General features: G+C 50.0%; 1 protein-coding gene and 1 long non-coding RNA gene across 9 annotated transcripts in view; both read left to right on the top strand.

Annotated features, from left to right (window-relative positions):
• CADM1 (cell adhesion molecule 1) overlaps positions 1-15388 on the top strand; it is a 135911-nt gene that overhangs the window by 25067 nt on the left and 95456 nt on the right. The gene's annotated exons all lie outside the window — the stretch shown is intronic.
• On the top strand, positions 10670-11187 carry LOC128818014 (uncharacterized). Its single transcript, XR_008440367.1, has 2 exons — positions 10670-10941; positions 11107-11187. It is a non-coding gene; the product is annotated as an uncharacterized LOC128818014 (long non-coding RNA).

The raw sequence follows: 15388 nt of genomic DNA, 5'->3' as shown, positions 1-15388 counted from the left end.
GTCAAGATTTTTTTAAAGCAAGGAAGCAGCTTTAAAACATTACATTTATTTTACCTTGGGAGAACTTAATTAGCTGTCAACAGCACAACACATGAGTGGTGACTTTTGAATGAAATTATGAAATCTCTGCTCCTGAGGCATTTTTCTCCCTCCTTCCAAGGCAGAGGGAAACACAACAGATATGTTTAGGTAAAAGCTAAGTAATTTTTAGGAGAATGCTTTTGCCTTCACTGTTTTCGTGTATTAATTACAGAAGTGTATAACCCTTCAGTTCTGATTTGAATGTGAGCAACCAGCACAACCAGGTTATTAAATCAGGTTGCGAATCCAAGATCGGGGTCATGTGGTTCTCTGTTTGATGGGCTAATTTCTTAAGTGATTGAACTTCTATCATTCTGCTGGATACCATGGTAATTTACTTATTTCACAAATGTGATAAATAAGCCACAGCCAGCAAATCACTCAAATGGCCCTAATTTAGAGCTCCTGGCTTTTGCTGACACATGATGGGAGCGTGGCGGGGCTATCAGGGAAATGGATGTGCTGAGGAGCCAAGGAGAGCAAGATGGTTTGGAGTTAAAATATCAGAAGCCATCAAAACCCAACCAACTGTCCCAGCAGGGGCAGCTGCCTCTCCTGGGGAGGTTTGGTCTGTGCCTGCCTGCATCACCCAACCTCCAAGTGCAGCTTCATTTGCTGCAAAGCTTTTCTCAGGAGCTTTGAGTAGGGAAGGAAGATGGATGGGTGTAGATTACAGGCAATGGAGTTTCCCAGTAACTCTCTTTCTTAAAGCTTCAGCTTCAGAAGTCATTTGAATGTACCTAAAGCTGGAATTTCAGGAGGGGCTGAGAACAGGAGGAGGAGGAACCTCAATCTTAGGATCCTAGGGAAAAATCTGCAAAAAGGTTTGAGGAAATCCTGAGCGGCCAACTGTTTGTATGAGAGTGACACTGAAAGTGACACTGAGAGTGGTCTGAATTGCCTTGTTTGCAATGATGTTGCAAAGTGAAGTATCCACATACTTAGAAAATATAAATAAAATTGATGCGTGGAGCGTTCCCGGGGCGAATTTGCATTTCAAAGGGCTTCAGTGGGACAAAGATCTGCTGTTGGCTGGCAGTGGCTGGGCTGCCGTGGGCACAGGCATCACCCGGGCTTTGGGGTGTTTTCCTGTTAAATGTGGGTTAACCTGTAAATGGCAGGGACTGGTAAACCTCAGCAAAGTGCCACCCTTCCCTCTGTGGCTGAAGCCCCTCTGGTGCACCCGTGGGGATGGGCGTTCACTGAGCCTGCTTGGAACCAGAGAGGCAAAAAAAGGATGGTTCTGGCAAAGCATTTAATATACAATATCAGGTTGTTTTTTCAGTCCAGATCTCACCTTCAGCGTCCCTGTCACAAGTCCCCACAGACCTTCTGATTGAGATTCCCTGCTCTTCGAGGAGACAGGGAGAGGAAGGGCGAAGAGCTGCCCACGTTTTTGTGGCAACTTGTGACAAACAATTTCAAATCTGGCAGCTGCAACAAAATTGTTGGCTGTACCCTGCCACCACTCTGGGGCTCAGGAATGTGTTTTTGTAGCAGATGGAGCTATTAGTTAGCTGTGCTATCTTGAAGAATTGCTTTCCCAGGTAATCAGCTCTGCTCATTTAGGATGTCGTTTCCCCACCTCGATATGTCAGCGGAGGAAGCAGGAGTGATTAATCACTGCGGCTTGGACACTGCACAGGAATAACTGCGTGGAGGGAATCGTTCTGCCGAGCACCAATGCCACGGGGAGTTTAAAGTGCTCTGATGCAAAGCAAACAAGATGGAAAAGATGACCGTGATGCTTCCTGATGGCTGCATGGCACCCTGAGAGTTTCTGTGGCAACCTGAAGATTTGCAATTCATGGGGAGCCTGGAGAGAGACAAAACTTCCCCAGCTGGGCTGTGGCTGCTGCGGAAGGGCCAGCGCTGGCCACGCTGCTGGCAGGGCCCCCGGGCTGGAGCCGCGCGCACGGCACGGTCACCGGACGGACGGACGGACAGACGGACGGATGGACGCCTGCCACGCTTCCCACCAGCTCCTGCCCAAGGGAGCTGAAGGTCTCTGGAAGGTTCATTAAGAGTCAGCTGTTGATCCCTGCCGCAGACTCTGCCTAAAAGGCTGGGTTTGCTGGATGGAGCAACAAAAACGCTGTAAAAGCAGCACGTTTTTATTCTTCCTGGTTTAAAGGCTGAAAATGAGATTTTGTTGTTTTCAATTACTGATATTCTTAAATTACCAGCAAAGAAGGTTAATCCCTTTTTTTTTATTATTATTATTTTTTTCTGGCAGATCTCAGGCTTAATCCTGCTGGTGGCTGCCTCTGTTTTCATTTCACCCCTTCGAAAGCAATTTGGGATATTTTGCAAGACTTAGTGTTGCCATGTGCCATATAAACCTAAGATGCAAAATAGGGCAGTCTGGGATTTGGGATAGAAAGGGTATCAGCTTTAGCTCTGAAGTGTAACCAAGGAATTTAAACTTCTTGTTGGGCAGCCTCATCTTGTGAGGAGCATGCAGGATTTTCAGCCTCATCCCTCCTTGTAGCAGCCTTTTACCACTCACCTTTCCTGCTGGGCTGAGCGCTCCATGGCACTGTGCTCCTCAGGCCTTTCCTCATGGAGAGGGATTCTCCAGGGCTTGGATGTCCTTGGAAGGAGAAAGCTGAAGGGACTCGTGGTGTCCCAGAGCTTAATGCATCAGAAGATAGCTGTGGAGGGGTTTTTTGGCTGCTGGGGTGAGTTAGGACAAGCTCAGGTGGGTGGAAGGCAGCAGAGCAAAGCTGTGCTGCAGGGAATTCCTGGCAGCTCGGCTTTGCAAAGCCAGCACCTCGGAATACAGACCCTGGAACCCCACCAGCAGCGCTGCTTTGTGACCATTAGCTTTAATCCCACTTCAGACTGGGCTGTACAGCCATTGGTGAACCTGGATCATAAAAATTATAGCAGCATTAAACCTTGCGCCGTGAGCTTTATGGTGGGCGAGTGGTCCTGCAGGAATTTATTGTGGGAGCTGAGTGGTGCCCTTTATGTGGCCAGAAGAGCTGGTGCCAGCACGGTGAGCGTGGGTGTGTCCATCACTGCTGCTGCAGGCTGCTGCCTTTGGGAAGAAGTCCTGCAGGAGCCTCCTGACTTCACCTGGAGCTCCTCGGGGTGATCTCCTGGCTGCGTGCTCTGGGCTGGCTCTGGCAGCGTGGCCTGCCCTGGGGCAGCTCGGCTCTCCCAGCTCACAGCCTGTCCCTCTCTCCACGCTGATGCTGACACACAGGTTTCCTTGGCTTTCCTGCACCTCATCCCAAGGGCTTCCATAAACCTCGTCCAAGGCCAGGCACCTTTCCCCAAGTCTGACATGACCAGAACAAGGTGGACACGCAGAGCCAGCTGGCTGCGGCGCTGCCCAGGGATGCAGAGCCCCGGGCGGGCTGCTCTGGGCCACGTGCCAGCCTGCTGCAGGTGCCGTGGGGATGTTCACCTCGCAGCCTGTTTGGGAGCTCATCTTCTTCCCACCTAGCTCAGTCATGGCTGTTTCTGAAAGGTCTTCCTGTTTATTTTCAAAGCACCCCGTGCCTGTAGCAGAATTTTGAAGTTAATTGCCTGGATGCAGACAGCACGGAAGGCGGAGTGTTACAAGGAGATAGCTGGAGATAGAGAGGCTGAGAAAATAACCTCAGGGCATCTGCCTGTGAGCAGGCATGTAAAAATACTAATTTTTGAACTTTTGACTTCAAATGGTTTGTGTAAAAATGTTTAAGTATTTTTTTTTCCTCTCAGATTTGATCTTTTTGAGTCACAAGACCTTTTTGTGGTTGGCAGGGCTCCTGTAACATATTTCTTTTTAAATGATCTCTGAAGTTGTTGAGTACACGGGTATGAAAGTGCCTGATGGAAAGCTGTACAATTTGTTCAGGCAGGAGCATAGAATGAGTTTCTTTTCAGTGGAAACTGAGTTGGCTTTTTGAAGCTCCTCTCACTGTTTGAGAACAGATTTTCTATGTGAGGGCTCAACTTCTGCTTTGTGGCTCTTCCCAGTGAGCCTGTGAACAGCCCTGTGTGGAAGTACCCTCGGGGGTGTGCGCTGACAGGTACAATTTGGGGCAGCCTGGTTTCTTGAAACTGGAAAGTTTCCTAGAATAAAAAAAAAAAAGAAAAATACAGGGGTGTGGGCCTGGTTGGAGGTGTTTGCATGTCAGCTCCAGTGTTCTGCCTGTGCCCCATCTGCCAGCATCGTGACAGGCGAGCTCCTTGGCTCCTGGTTCCGTGCTTGTTTGGGCTGAGTAGGAGCATCCCAACACGCAGCCCTGTCCCAGACTGCAGCTGAGTCACAGACGCTCGAGCTGCTTCACTGGCACTTCCTACACGCACGCTCGGAAATGGTCCCCAGAATCCCAATAACGGGAACTCCCGGTGCTGGGGGGAGAGCTCTGAAGACTTTTAGGCAGGCGTGTAAATAAATGAAAGCCCAGATCACTCGCCATGGTGGCAGAGAGCTGCAGCCTCTGTGTCCCCTGGGGTGTCCCTGCGAACCTCCTTGGGTTGTGGAGGTTGTGTTTCCTGGGTGCTGAAGGTGACTTTGGTGACTTTGTTCCTCTGAGCCTGACTCTGGTGTTGTCTTGAGGCAGGGGCTGGAACATCAGTGTGCCTGCCTGTGTCCTTCAGCAGCATTAACCACTTCAGTGTAAGGAACTTGGAGCTAAGAAACACAAGTGAATGCTCCTGGCGTGTTTCGTAAATCCATGAAAGTTGTGTTTCAGTCCTGGTCTCATTCTCTGGGAAATGGTAACATGCACCAAAGGATTTTTTGCTAGTCTTGACTCTGGTTTTGACCTAATACAGCAAAAGGATAAGGACAAGAGAGCAGAAAAATGAAATGGAAAACAGAAAAGGTGTCTTGTTTGCACACAGTACTTGGCAGGCTCCCCTTGGTGACGGGGATCTCATCCCCCTGTCCCTGCAGCTTTCCCAGCTCTCCCAGTTACAGCTGAGCACATGGCAGAACATTTTGCTGAGTCTAGGACTTAATGAGGGGCCATGTTGGGAATAGAGTTGTGCTCCCAGACTGGAGTTCATGGTGGAGTGTACCTTTAATATGAAGTGACACTTGTCAAAACAAATGAGCGAGATTTTTATTGCATGTTCACTCGCTTGTAAAATTCGCTAGTCTGCAGTGGCTCTTAATCACCGCCGTGAATTAGCCAGGTCCTCCTGCAGTTCAATTACTGGTGTGTCATGTTTAAATTCTCCCTTGATGAACTGATGGTGAGATTATACGCACGGTTTCATAATAGGTAACGGGCAAAACACGAGCACAGGAGGGGAGCACAGATGGTGCAAAGTGCTTAATCCGCAGCAGGGCGAGGTGTGGTGGCTGCTGGAGCGGGACACGGGAGGAGCCCTGGGTCACCACAGCCAGTCGTGCCTCGGATGAGGGCAGGGATCTGGCCTAGACCAGCACGTGGGAACTGGTGTTGACGTGACAAAAGGGGCAGGCAACGCTGGCCTTGCCATGGCCAGCACTCCTTCGGGTTGCCTCCGTGTTCCAGTAGCATCATCACTGGCGCTGGGCTCTTCTTGCTGTTGGCACCGTACTGTGCCATGTTGGTTTTTGACAGTGCCCACGGCCAGTTTCGCATCAAATCACGGGGGCAGAGGGCTGGCCGAAGATGCAGACTTTGGGAGCCTGGTTCCTCCCTCTGCTGTTGCTCACGGCTTTCGCGTCCCCGAACGCGCTCCCGCGCCGTTCCACGGAGCCGCTCGTGCTGATTGTTCCAGGCGGTGCTCAGGCGCTGGCTGAGCCGCGCTGTTTGAACAGAGTGGCAGGTGGAGCAGTAGATAACGTGAAAGTGCAGCTCGCTGCGAGGTGCACTCCCACAGACTGCCTGGGACGCGGCGCTGCCTTCCCTTCGCGCCGCGGAGCTCGCGGGGCCGCGGGCTCGCCCGCCTGGAGACGGCCGTGGTGCCTCCCTTGTCCTGACCTCTTGCTCAAAATGAAATTCTTAATTACCGGGGAGCCGATGACTGAGTCATGCTGCGCGTTGTCAAGGAGACAAATAAAGCCCGTTGAACTCGCAGAGATTGTACTGGAGAGACTGGCACGATTCCTCCTTGTTCTAGAAGCACTCTGAGGCAGTGCAGGCTTCCAGATGTTATGTGCAGCTGCTACCTTTGCACTATAGATTTCAAAATTACGTACAAAAAAAGCAAGCTCGTTCCCTCGTCTCTTATCTGTGCTCTGGAAATTCTCTGCTCACCTTGATAATGTGGTTTTCTAAGGAGCCACCTTGATAATGGCCAGAGGAGATGAGATGAGATGCAAGCAGTTGTAATTGGAGAGGAAATAACATTTAAGAAGTGGGAAATTGAAGATGATTTCCTGATGCTGAGCAGGTCTAACTGATCTCCGTAAAGTTTCCATAGAAAATTGAAATTAGTGTGTTAAGTCCAGGGCTTTAAACTTCACACTGTTAGAGCAGGGTGAATCTGGGGATGGAGTGGGTGTTGCCACATCTCTGAGCCAAGGATGATCAGCACCCTGAAAGCTTGGCCCCTCTGCTGCAGTTTGATTACCCAGGAGATGCCTTCCTGTGCCTGTACCCCGCTCAGGGCTTGGAAGGATCCAGATGCACGCGCCCGTCAGCCTGGCTGCTGAAATTAGAGGTAACAAATTACTGATAATTAGGGCTGTTTTTTGTTTTACCATTGCAAAAAGTGAATTTATAAAAGCCAATTTATTTTTATCTCTGGCCTCGGGAACTCCAAAGCAGTTGTACTTATTCTTAATTGCTTGTTTTATGGGTGAAAATGAAGCTGGGATGTAAACGACAGCACGGGGGGGCTGGGACTGAGCTGCTGCCATGCTCAAACCACAGGAGGAAAACTGGCACTGAGGATTGCCCAATACTCCACAAATTCCAATTTTTATTAAGTTTAACAATGCAACCATTTCCAACCCTCCTAGAACTGAATATAGTAATGAAATTTTATTTGAAGTCAGGAACATTATCGAGATATGAGTTGATGTGTGTAAGATACTGCACATCACCGGAGTGCTACAGATTGTGTTAAATGGGCCCGAAATAATCTTCAGGAAAGAAAATCGTTTTCTATTCTCCTTGACACAAAGTGTTTGTCACAGATACGCGTTCTTATCCACGTCTTGTTAGTGAAATCATTATACTTTTCATTACAACTTTTATGCAAATATGCTGGTTTTCCTTGATTAGGTTTACATGAATAAGCTGTAATTGTAGGCTGAGGTGATATTAATGCGCAGCAATTAAATACGTAATTAGTGTGTGTAATTGTGGTGTGAGGGATGGGCGGCGGCAGCCCGGGCACCGTGCTGGCTCAGGGTTTGGGGTCTGGGCTGGGGTCCTGCCCACGGGGCTGCTGTGACGTGTCCAGTATCCAAAATACCTGAAGGAAGGGAGCGTGAGACCCTGGGAACGCACTTGCAGCATCCTGCTGCTGCCCAGTATAAGAGTTGGATCGTTCTCACTTGTCTCACTTGCACTCCTCCTTTTGCCCACCTAAACACGTGGAGCCTTTGAAGTATGATATTTGAGGGAACTTTTTTCCCAGGCAGCTGCTTGTACCTGCTGTAATTCCTGTTAATCTCTGTGTGCACAGGGCTCACGTTGGAGCAGCGGGTGGTTTCCCTCTCTGTGACACTTTGCTGTGTTTGCAGTTGGTGCTGCAGAGGAAATAGAAAAAAAAAAAAAAAAGCCAAAAAACCTCAAAGGGAGAAATACTGACCTATGGGTACCTGCCAAAATTGTCCTTTTGGCAAGCAGTCAAATGTGCCTCTAATGGAGAGAGCCCAGTGCTGCCCTGGGAGCATCTCGCAGGCTCTGTGGCTGTTTTGGAGTCCCCGTGCTGGGAGGGGGTTTCAGTGTCAGCAGCCACAGGGCTGTGCTCCTGGAGGTGACCATGAGCAGTGAAAAGACATGCTGGCAAAGGCAGCTGTTCAAATGTCTTTGCTTTTTTTTTTTTTTTTTTTTTTTTTTTTTTTTTTTTTTTTTTTTTTTTCCAATCAAGAGTTCCCACAACTCTAATTCCTTTATTTTTGGTTTTGAGTGGATTTTTCTGTTGTTTTTTTCTGATAAGGCAGCGAGGCTCCTCTGGTGGCCCCTTTTTTGGGGGGTGCAGCCCCCCTTCCCTGTGCTGTGCTGGGACCCAGCACACCAGAGCACAACTCACTATCTGCAGCCTGAAGAATGAGTTATTGTGCCGCCAAGAATTGTTTGAAGAATTAAAATTGACCCATTTCCTTCAGGCACGGGCAAGTTAATACTCCGGAGTGTTAACATCGTAGGAGTGATTTGAGAAGTATTATTTGTCAAATCCCTGTGCTCATATGTATGTAGGTATAAATAAAAAGGCCTCAAAGGTTGTTTCAGCATTTATTAACCTCTCCTCCTCTTCAGGGGCTCTGCTTGGCCAAGGCTTTATCTGGTTGTGTGTTTTTTCCTGAATTTGTGGAACTGGAAGAGCAGCTGCCAACACCTCCCTGGACTGAAACTTGTCTCTGTCTAGGGTTTTATATCCAAGTTGCTACATTTGTGCTAATTTTGTTTTCCTGGCTTTTTTTAGGTAAGTGAACACGTTCAGAGGTGGGATTTGAAGGCTGGTGTTTGGCACGGGGCAGGTTCGGGCTCGGACAGCGGCTCAGGCAGTTGTCAGCCAGCAGATGCCTCATTAGTAAGTCTAGAAATGATAGGTTATAAAAAAATGCTTCAACAGCTTTTGGAGATTTTCTGGGATTCTCGTGTTTGGATGAGGAAAGGAGGACTCAGAACTTTTCCTCTCACAGCGCAGTAGGGAAAACCCAAACAGCCTTTCCTGTCTTGTGATTTCTGTTTCTGATTCTCTGTAGTATATTTAGGAGTGTAACTCTTCAAGGAGTAATTTTTAAATGCAGCTGGATTCCTGGGCTTGGGAGTGTTCTCCAGCCTTGTGTTGAAAGGGAGCGTGAGGAGGTAGGAGGCAGCAGGGGTGGTTTGTTGTTTTTTTAAATAATGCTTAATCTAGAATTAAATTCAGAGGAGTGCCTGGAGAAAATGAGATCTCTCTGATCAGATGCTCAGAATACTTTTTGTCTTCTCTAATAAGCGAGAAAAGCTAGTAGAGGGAATTACATGCTGGAAGAGGAATTTTAATAGCAACAGATATGCAAAAAGGGAGGTATCTCAGGTGAATAGGAAGTGCAGGCTGGTGAGCAGGAGATCCTTTCCCTGCTCCAAGAGCACGAGTTTTTGTGGCACAGACACAAACCTGGACCTCCCCAGCAATGCCAGGGGAGAGGAGCCAGCTCCCTTTGGTTTTCAGTCCCTGCCTGGGGCGGGGAGACTCCCAGCAGGAATGGGCAGGAGGAAGCAGCATCCCCAAGGCTCCCTGGCTGTGCAGGGTCTGTGGCAGTGACTTTGTCTGTCCCCTTTCAAGTACCCTGCTCCTTTGGCTAAGGGAAGGCATCTGACCTTGGAGAGTGTCCCGTGGGACACCCTTCCCTGGCTGTAGCTCCTTGTTTGAGTGTGCTGCATTTACCAGACGTGCCACCACCCCCAGCCAGCTGAGTGCAGGGGGGAAGATCCTCCTTTTCCTGGGGCGTGGGCACGCTGCAGGAAAACAGAAGCATCTCATAGTGGGCACAGATGCTCCCAGTGTCTTTTTGCCTGTGAATCTGGTTAAATAACCCAGGATTTTGCTGCAGGTGCCATTCAAGGTCGGTTATTCGGCAGTGCTGTAACTAATTCCAATTAAAGCAGAAAGCTTTTCCCATTTTTAAAAAAAGAAAGACTTAAAAGCTTCAATTTGCTGCAGTGAGCTGCAGCTCGTGGTCTGGACGTGCAGGAGATGTTCCCTGCTCCAGTGATGCCCTCCTGAGCTCGGGAACCCAGGCTGCATCTCCAGCCTCAGCATTCCAGAGGAATGGGGATGGTGCCTTCGGCAGGTGTTGAGCAGAATCCAGACCCGTGGAGAGGTCTGTGTAGGGGGAGAAGGGACACACAGGAACAGGAGCAGGATAAATTGCATTCCCAGGTAGGACCCACTTAGCCCAGAAGCCGCGAGTGCTGTGGGAATCCCGTTCTGGAGCAGCACCACCCGCGTGCTCGTGTTCAAACACGGAGATAAACGCATCCAGCTAAATTCGTGATTTTGGGGATTTTTCATGGAGTTGCTAATTACTGAACATAACTGCTTATTCATAATTTCTCTTCTCCTGCCTGATAGCCCTAATCCCGTATTTGTGCGGCTGTCATTCCCATGGCAACAGACTGGTGTCTGAGGCAGAAGATTATTAAATACCGAGCAGCACATTAAAATAATGGGCAGGTTCTGACTTAGAGACTTTCGCATGGGGGCAAACTTCAAAAAAGAGAACACTTGCACAAAAAGCAATTTACTTTGCCAGTAATGTTCTCTATTCCCCCAGCTCTCACTGGAGAGAGCTGCTGGAGGAGCAGCCCGCTGCCTCGCAGCCCATCTCCTGCTCCTCCCGCTTTGCGGAGAAATCCTCAGCTTATGTTTATGTCATCAGTCTGTTGCCATGGAAACTCTGTCACAAATGTATCGTGACCTCACAACGGGATGGCAAAGGAGGAGAATGTGGGCTGGAAGATGACATTAGGAATGATCAGCAGCAGGGAAAAAACAGCCCCAGGCCTTGGGAGATGCAACCAAATAAAACACAGAGAAGGAGCCGGGGCTGGGGTGCATTTGCCTGATCACTGCAGGCACCCGTCCCACCCCAATCCTGGTGTGCAGCAACTCTGCTCCAGAGCCATTTAAAGCTCTAACTTTGCTGTCTCCCCATCGTTCCCAGCACTGTCAGGTATCCATGGCAAAGGAGGAGCAGACCCCTCCCTTCAGCCTGTGGTTCAGACAGCAGCTCTGGGAGCTGGAGGGCAACTCGACCTCTTTGTAAGTGTCAGGTATTTGTCTTTTTGAGATTCCAGCCCTGTGTCAGATGGGGACAAGGGAACAGCAGAGCCCAGGGTTTGCTGCAGCACTGCTGCTCTGTGGAAGGTGTGTTTGCGGGGGTCTGGAGTGACAGGTGTCAAGGTGATGCTTTTTGATGCCTTTCAGAAATCAGACTTTCCCTAATGAAAGCTGCAGCTAAAATATGAAAGAGGATTAAGCAAGGATTAATAAAGGAAAGGTAGACAAGAGATTTGATTATCTGTCACAGAGATACTGGCTGGGTAGCGTGTCGTGGCAGAGAGGTGGAACAGAAGATTCTGCTCACCTGGGGTATGGATCAGTGGGTGTTGCAGTTTATGGTGCTTTTTGCTCATTTGTGCTGACCCCAGACTGATGCAATACACTTCCCAAAGCAGAGGATTTCCCCTGGAAGGGCTGCTGCTCCTTGCTGCCTCGCAGCAGGTGAGAGGCTGTTTCTGTAAGGTGGGAGCTGCCCCAGCACTCGTTGTTGCCAGGTCCAGCAGCACTGGGGCTTGGGGCAGGTGCTGGTGTGACACTGCCTCGAGCTCAGCCCCCTCCTGAACATCAGACCAAGATGATAAAAACAGAGAGGCTGGGACAGAGAGCTGGTGCTGCTCCGATGTGATCTCCCTGTGCAGGTGCTCCAGGCAGTGGAGCCGCATCCAGAAGTGCCATTCTCTGCATATTTCATGTATTTTTAATACAATCCTGTAGAGCACTAATAAGATCTTTGTGCAGCTTGAGCTTCACTGAGAGCCAGTGGCCATGGCAGTGCACTGAGGGGTGTGTGGGGTGTGTGTGTCCTGCACAGCTCTGGCACACGCTGGGGAAAGGCTGCCTTGGCTCGTGGCCTCCCTCCTCACCAGGGCTCACAAGGCAGGTGGGAAACTGGGGACAAGAGCCTGATTTGGAGGCAGCCCAACAAGGGCAGGGTGGACTTGCCAGCCTTGGAAAACCCTCTGGAGGGGATTTCTCGTGGTGTGCTGGGACAGAGTCAGAGGAGCAGCATCTCCTTGCTGTTTATCCCTTGGGTTTCCTGCAGGGAATAAAACGAGGGCTGGACTGATTTGTAGAGCGTGTGCTTCAGCAGTTCCTTTCTCTCTTAAGCAATTTCCCTGTCCTCTGGCTTCTTAAGAGCTTAAGGATCATTTTGCTCTTGCAGTTGGTAATACGAGGGGAGATGAGTAAGTACAGATCTCTGCGACCCATAAACCCTAAAGTCCTGCCTGCAACTTAAACCTCCACGCCTTTATTTGCTTTGTCCTGGCTTCTCACATGTGTTGGGGTTTAACAAACACGAGTTTTCCCTCTGGAGATAGACTTAACAAGAGGCTGTAAGGAGCAGCATTGTTCTGGGAGCATCTTTTCTCTGCCTTGAGAAGCGTGTGACTTCAAAAAGGAGCAGCAGCAGCTCTGCCCAGGCTCTTTGCTCCTCCTGGGTTCATTCGCAGCCTGCACTGCCTGAGTTCGTTTGTGGCTGCAGCCTGCAGTGCCTTAGGGACAGCTCTGCACAAGGAGAGTGCTCTCACACTTCCTGCACGCTGCTGGGATCCTGGCTCCTGCTGCTGGGAAGGCGTTTTGGCCGCAGGGGCGCGCGGCGCTGGCCGAGGCCGCGGCAGGTGCGGCGCGGGCAGGGAAGGAGCGAGCTGGCAGCACGGCATCCTGTGAAAGTAGGGCAGCATCCCGGTGCTGTTGTGTAACAGCAGCTTCCCTCCCCTCCCAGCCAGCCCTCTGCCTCCTGGGGAATTTATGACCGAGTTCACTGCGGTTCTATATTTGGCTGAAATATTGAAAAATGCATTTGCTGTCAATGGGTTCCTTTAATATAAAAGGAAGAAGATTTATGGGAAGAGGAGCGCTGGCATCATAAGTGCCCTTTGTCTTTAGTTCTCTGCTCAGTTCCATCTTACCCTGGACCTGTTTGAGCCAGCTGTGTTGTTGGGGAAGGTGAGGATGTGAAGCCATAAGGTAGCTCGGATTTCCACCTCTGGGAGATCCTGAGGACACAGGGCAGCACTTACAGAAAACTTTGAGGGTTGCTCCTTTTAGTGCTCTGCCCATTTTTAGTCTTGAGCTTTTTCAGTTGAAGATGGAGGGGTAAAACCAGGGAAGTGTGACCTGGGAAGCAACGATTCTTAGCTTTAACTTGACTCTTTTCCTGCTTGTGCCCCAATATGTGACAGTGCTTTAAAAAGACACAGTAACTACCTCTGAAGGATGCGATCCAAAGTTAGTCAAGTTGACAGCTACCACCTCTGAAGAGAAAGTGTTGTTAGCAGCCGGGTCAGGCCTGCAGTGTGTGGGGTGTGTGAGTGTTGTGACAAACAGTTGCTGAAGCTGAGGCACCGGAGCTATGGAGTGGTGTGGAATGGAACAGGCTGGGCACAGCCACCAGAACTGTGCCACAGCCACCAGAACTGTGCCACAGCCACCAGAACGGTGCCACAGCCACGGGCTGAGCACCTCTTGGCAAACAATCCTCACATTATCCTCCTGCTTCCCCTTGCAGCTGAGTGGCTTTGCCAGCAGGCTCCAGGAAAAGCCAGGGAGCTCTGGAGCTGCGAGGAAGGGCAAAATGAATTTGACTTCTAGAACCAATGAGTTGTAGGTAAAGATCTTTCTGGAAAAAAATGTTTAGGGAAGCACTGAGGTTTGCAGCAGAGTATTCAGTCTAAGGTCATTGTTGTGGGTTCCGTGGGAGCATGTGGCAGGAGGCAGAGGGTGACACAGCTCTGTGAAGGGCATCGAGGAGCCTCGGTGTTCAGCTGGGGTCTGTGTACAGCTGGGATCTCTGTTCAGCTGGAATCTTGGTGTTCAGCTGGGATCTGTGTGTTCAGCTGGGATCTCAGTGCTCAGCTGGGGTCTGTGTTCAGCTGGAATCTTGGTGTTCAGCTGGAATCTTGGTGCTCAGCTGGAATCTGTGTTCAGCTGGAATCTTGGTGCTCAGCTGGGATCTCAGTGTTCAGCTGGGATCTGTGCTCAGCTGTGGGAGGATGCATTGTAAGTGAACAGGGATAGCAGTGAAGGCAATCTCCCCTGCTGAATTGTAGCTGTACTGATGGCCAAAGAGTGGGAACAGCCTGGCCCTTAATGAGGTCACAGTCCAGGGCCAGTGAGCAGGGGTGCTGTGGAAGAGTGGGTTAGCTGTCAGGAGGCAGTTGGATCTGCTGGTCCTGTTGTGAGGAGGAAAGGGTCAAGTGGTGGTGCAAGGGGCAGGGAAGGTGAGATGCTGTGTGGGGGACAAACGGGGTTGGGCAGTTGTGTGAGGGATAGGAAGGAGTGTTAGCCAGTCCTGCAAAAGACTAAGGAAAGGTACAGAGAAGGAGTCTGTGCTGGGTGGAGCTGCCCACAGGAAGGGTACAGAGAAAAGGTCAGTGGTTACCAACATGCTTGGAGCCTTCTCTGGTGTCAGTGGCACCTCCTCCATCTCTCAGCTGGGCTCTGGGTGCTCAGCTGGAGCCACAGCTCCCAGCACAGCACTGATCTCTGCCATCCCACGCTGATGGGGAGCAGCAGAGGATCTGGGCAGCGCAGGGCTGTGGTGCAGGCAGTGTGCTCCTGGAAAGGAGCTAGGGAATCCAATGGGAAATGGCCTTGGTTTTGTTCTTTTTGATGAATTCTCTGAATTGTGTGTCTAATTGTGCTCAATTACTCCCGCCTGGTGCAGGTGGGTTCACGGTTTCCAGGCAGGGATGTACATTGATTTCTTTTGCAGGCCTGGAGACAAAAGTCATTCATAAAGGACAAGGAACTTTGCTGTCAGTGTGGGGGGGTTACATTTCTGCTTCTGTATTGTTGGCAGCATTTACATTGATTCAGTTTGAAAACTGAATGAGTAATTAACATGTACATTTCAGCTAAATTATTAAATGAAGTGGTCGACTCTCCTCCCTGCATTAAACCAGGAGGAAAACTGTAATTAACTATTTCATTGACTGAGGAGGAGTGGCAAAATTGATGCGAGACATTGACCTCATAGATTTTTCTTGCCTGTGCTGTGAAAGTGAGGGTGAGCTTTTAGGAATGAGAGTGGCGGGTCAGCTTTGTTCCCAGAAATACGAATGGTTTCAGTTCATTATTGCACCTTTCCTGCTTTATCTAGCTGCTTCTGCCTTACTCTGCCAGGATTTAGGAATCCCATCACTCTGGGGCTTCATGTAATCCCTGTTCTCCTGGTGGTCCTTGCTGGCTTGTGTGGAAGGGAAGGGGCACAGCACAGCCTGTGGTTGGGATGTCTCTTACAGAACACCTGTTCCACTTATTAAACATGACCAGCTTTCCAGGAACAATCCAGCAAGTCTCAGGCACCAGCAAAGGTCACCTGGTGTCAGTCCCTGGGATGCTGGCAGGTGTCCTGGCTGTGTTGGGCACCATCCAACAGCCATTTGCTGCCAGGTGTGCTAAGGATGACAAGGGAGATGCTTCC

The sequence above is a fragment of the Vidua macroura genome, chromosome 22 (genome assembly GCF_024509145.1).
Source record: "Vidua macroura isolate BioBank_ID:100142 chromosome 22, ASM2450914v1, whole genome shotgun sequence".
NCBI classification, from domain to species: Eukaryota; Metazoa; Chordata; class Aves; order Passeriformes; family Viduidae; genus Vidua; species Vidua macroura.
The sequence above is the reverse complement of the archived record's forward strand: the minus strand, read 5'-3'. Positions and strand labels throughout refer to the sequence as shown.